Consider the following 5,240-nt stretch of genomic DNA (forward strand, 5'->3'; position numbering starts at 1 on the left):
TTAAAAAGGCACAGTGCATTAAGACAAGTTCAAAGCTATATCAAAGGATACGTGAATCAAAAGAACTCAAACAGAGAAAGATAGATACAACAAGGATCTCAAACAAGCATATGCACTTAGGATCAAACAAGAATGCATATGAATAAAGGAATAGAGTAGAAACATCAAACTACTTTTCAAGAGGAGTAGCAAACAAGAATTTCAAGTTAGGACATGAAAGAACAGGTCGACTCGAACAAATTCCAAAACACACAACTGAATAGCCTCGAGAAATAGTTTCAACGTTCCCAGAACCCGCGATTCGCTTAACTCAAAACTCGTATACCATCTATGATAACCCATTAGTGCTCTCATATACATAATTCACTAGTATTAAGCCGGCCAAACTTAATACCAAGAATTATGCAATGCGAGACTAACAGCATTAAATCAATAGATCGTCATGTGCATAAAGCTCTAATTCTCATCATTCGACAAGACCTAATACATGACAAACGCCCAGAGCATGCAATCGAAGCATAGTCAGTCCATTCCTCAGGCTCTACAGGAAGAACTGCTCTGATACCATAATGTAACACCCTAACTACCAAAGCTCACGCTTCCGGCTGCGCAACTCTGATAGCTCGGACATTACGATGACACTTATGCTATTTGATACTAAAATATGAGCCTGTTTAAAACTTTAAACCGCAATACCGCTCCCAAAACTACTTTTGCTATACAACGAATATCCATACATACCATACAACTTACAGAAACTCATAAAGAGCACATCCATATATATATACATACATATATATAAATGATATTACAAACAGTAACCAATACAATTCCTATCCCTCTTACAGAATATATCAAGATAAAGGCGAGGGTACAATAACTAATAATCCAAAACAATACAGAACATCACAACAATAACTAAATAAATTCTTCGTAACTTCTGCGCCCATATCCTGAAAGGGGAAAAATGTAAGGGGTGAGAACATCATCCTCGAAAGGGTTCTCAGTAGAGGGTTTTTGGGAATTACTGTAATAGGATACATGAAGATAAACCGTACCAGTGATTAATAACCATCTTATGCCTCTTTTCAAAAACAACAGTTACAATGAAAGTAAGGACAAAAATCTTTTCTGAAAGAGGAACTGTTCAATTCTCAAAACATCAAAGCATTTCAAAAAGGTTTATCTATACTGAACCAAAATAATCTTTCATATCTTATTCCAAACCAGAACCACAAAACCGAAATCAACCATCGGTCCATCTCATTCAACCACGGCCCTAGGCCCAAACAATCCAACCACAACCAATCCACCACAATCCAACAGAGTTCCAGATGCAAACACAAGTAGGAAGATGCAGACACAAACAAACAGTTATTGCAAGTAGAACAATTAGCAGTTAATCATGTAGGCAAACCAAGTACAATATGCATACCCAAACAATGTCACATAGATGCATATGATGCATGCCCGTCCCTAGTGGCTGATGATATCATCTGTCGGTTATATAGCCAACCCGACACGTCCTGGTAGCTAACCATGGACAGAAACACCCCTTGCGGAGCAAGTAGGTTTGAGCTACAACCTCCTTGCTACTACCCGCTCAGCCCAGAGCCAGTGGAACAACCACTACTGTGGCTACTACCCAGGCGGGTGTTTAACAGCTCAACCTGGAGCCAGTGGAACAACCACTACAGCGGCTACTACCCAGGCGTCACAATCTCTGACTTGGAGCAAGTGGGACGAACCACAACCCTTGCTACTACCCAGGTATCTCAAGCATATATTCATTCAGTTCTAACCATGGATCAACATCCATCTCAGCCATCCGGCTTAAATTCATAATTCATAGTCAGCCATACGGCCCACAACTCATTCGGCAATCAGCCATAAAACAATACCATACACAACTATTCCGGCTCACGGTTCAATCCAGAACCAGCCAATATTCATAATCATACACAGCCTTTTCGGCCCATAACAAAACAGCACTTCCATATTCAACATCATCAAATTCATAAAACCGGCATTTAAGCCATAAATCACTTTTCTCAAGCCATTTCACTTTGAAATCAAATTTCAACTCTTTTCAGCCTTGGCTTTAAAGGATCTCATTTCTCAAATCATCTCAGGCTCATAAGCCAAATTTTACTCAAAGTGAATTCCCTTTTTAAAACAAAGCCACTCTCGGCGTTCTCTTTCCAAAACTTCCAAAACCATGGCAAGTTAAGGACTTATTTCAAAGCATTCAAAATCACCCATCCAACAATGGGATTTTTATAACAAAAGTTTCTCGGCAGAGTCCCAAGTCTTTAGGGAAGGTCAACTTATATAAACTCCTTAAAATTCATTGAAACTCTCAAAATCATAAATCCTCGGTTCAAGTAAATAAAACTGAATTTATTATAAAACCGATCATACAAAATCACAAGTTCCAACCCGGTCCAAAAATCAACTCATTTGAAACGGAACCGGTTCATTCAAATCAAACCACTTTCAGGTTTCTTTTTGGAATCCATTTTTCCAACTCTTCCAAAATGCCTCAAACTTAATTACTCAATTAAAAGTCTAGATTCCTTTAAAATCACTAAAAACTCCTTTTTATATTGAAATCAATATTAGAGCATCATTCTTTCCTTCAGTGATTCAAACGGTAAAAATAGTTCAGCTCTAAATAAGTCGAACTCAACGTATAAGGTTCATCAAATAAATTAAGCTTGAAAACATAAATATCCTCTTAATAAATCAAATAATACAATTTCTCAAATCCAACTCTTTTTAAATAACCTTTCAAACAAGACTAAGATTTTATAGAAATTTCGGCAGAACCTCCCCTAAAACTTGGACTTTTGCCACCCGGTTCGGGTCCCAACTAAACCATTTCTCATTCCTTTTCAACAGCTCAAAACCAGAAATCAATTTAAAGCAAGCTAAATCCAACAATCGCCTCAGTGGCGTATCTCAAGGAAATCATTTCAAAATCAACTCAATATCAATCAATATAACTCATTTCCAAAGCTTTAAAGAAATGGTTCATTAACAAATCATTTGTCCAAAACCAAATCAATTAAAATAAACCAAGTTGAATTCAAAAGTGCATTCGACTTTCCACATCATTAAAATAATTGGCTCAAATCAAATCAATCCTCAACGGATTAAACTCAGATTCAGAACTTTAAAGAATCAACTTCAAACATTACCTTTCACAAGCCGCACAACAAATTCAGCCAAACCAACATCCATAATCATTCGAGTCAATCAAATAATACATAAGGCAGATACAATCACTAAATACACAATATCTCACATCAGTATCCATATGTAATAATTCCAATAGTAAACTATAGTTTTTGGAAAACGCCCCTACCTCAAAACACAAAACCATAGCCCAAACGCGTCACAGAATCCTTTCCGCCTCGACTCGAAATCACCGGCAACCAAAACCTCAGCTCCAAGCCACTTTCGCAACAGTCTCAACAACTCTAATCGCAACATACAACAACCAAAACTCAATCGTATAGCAATTAACGCCGCCAAACGTCAGTGTATGATAATAAAGCAGCGATTAAAGGACTCTTCCAAACAAAACGCTTACCGAACCGAAGAAAGAGCGGCTGATCCGAAATAGCGGCGGTCTCTGAACCGGTTCAGCGGCAGCCACCTCAAGCGGCAGCGGCGACAAATTCCGATCACGACAACTGAAACCAACACGCAGTGACTATAGTATTCTCAGAATTCAAAAAGGACAGAAACCCCAATTAAATCCTTACCGGCAAACTTTTCCGGCGACTAAGCTACATTATCCGGTGGCAGAGACGGCAGAGCAGCTCAAAACAGCCAGCAGTAGTGACGCGCTAACCAGCACCAACATCCACCGCCATCACCACCCACCTCTCCGATCAGATCCAACAGCCGCAAGTCAGCTGCAGCAACGATGAACGACAGCAAAAAGGGTTAGCCTCAACCTGCGATGATGGTTCTCTGGTGCGACACCAGCCACAGCAGGAACAGCGGCGGTGCAACCCCAACGGCGACGAGTTTCCCGGCGACAAAACAAGCAGGACTGGCGACGGCAAGGAGGCCCGACGACGGCGATCCAGGCGGCGATGGTCTCCCCTGTCACGCTCTCCCTCTCTGCTGTGCAAACTCCCATCTCCCTCTCTCTTCGTGCTCGCCGGCAGAGGCAAGATGGCGGCGATGGCATAGCTCAGCTACCGCATGGTGACGGCGCGGACAGATCCTTCTTCTCCCTTCGGCTAGCAACGGCGGCGATGGCGTGAAGGACGGCACAGGGAGGATGCGACGGGCGGCTGTGGAACGCAGCTTGTGGTGAGGACGACTAGCGGTGCGGTGAGCCCCCTTCCCCCTCCACGCCGGCAAACCCTCCTTCCTTCTCCCTAAATTTCATTTTTCTGCCTCTGCTCCTTCCCTTTTCTTGGAAAGAGAGGAAGAAAACCGTGTGTGTTATGGCTGCTGGGGCATGGGGGAGCAACGGGTTACCGGGTAGGGTTTTAGGGTTTCATTTCTTTTTCAAAATAATTAGGGTTAGGGGCATATTGGTAATTTCACATAAAATTGGGAATAATATAGTAATTGAAACCCAAATTAAATCCAACACTATTTGTACATAGAAAATACTATTTGTTCATCAATTTCACAAATTATTTTCAATAAAATGCCCAAATCCAAAAATTAGAAATAATATATTTAATTTCTTCATTTTTCAAAATAGCAGTAATAATATTTAAAATATTACTTATCTAATCCAAATCTTATAAAATCCTTATTATTTCACAACTACCAACCATATGATTTAAATATAGAAAATAATCCAATAATTATAAAATTGGATAATAATCATGACTCGTCTCAAATCCAATAAATTAAAAATTGCCTTAATTATCTCTAATGAAATAATTTCTGAAATTAAGGCTATAAATAGCTATATGATTTGAGACTTACTCATAAAAAGACTTTTCAAAGGTTTTGGGTCTTACACTTGAGATGCTTTAAGTGAACTTGTAAGGTAAAACAAGCATTAAAGAAGCATGAAAGCATTCAAGCCAAACACATATGGATGCATATAATCATAAAATACAATGCATTAAGGTAAATGCACAACATCATCCATCAAGAGGTTGCCTAATCACAAAATAAGGCTCAAATCACATGGTGGCCAAATCATGTAATTCAAGAAGAGTTACAAGCTCGAAGGCAATTCTCATCACTTGGTATTTTTC

The 5,240-nt window shown here is 39.6% G+C and overlaps 1 long non-coding RNA gene across 1 annotated transcript; it reads right to left on the reverse strand.

The window, feature by feature from the left end:
* LOC130940673 (uncharacterized) lies at positions 1 to 4,110 on the reverse strand. The gene is made up of 4 exons (XR_009070357.1): positions 3,771 to 4,110; positions 3,596 to 3,698; positions 3,368 to 3,482; positions 1 to 953 (listed from the first exon to the last, which is right to left on the reverse strand). It is a non-coding gene; the product is annotated as an uncharacterized LOC130940673 (long non-coding RNA).
* Positions 4,111 to 5,240: the final 1,130 nt, after the last annotated feature.

Source organism: Arachis stenosperma, chromosome 7 (genome assembly GCF_014773155.1).
Source record: "Arachis stenosperma cultivar V10309 chromosome 7, arast.V10309.gnm1.PFL2, whole genome shotgun sequence".
In the NCBI taxonomy this organism is placed as follows: Eukaryota; Viridiplantae; Streptophyta; class Magnoliopsida; order Fabales; family Fabaceae; genus Arachis; species Arachis stenosperma.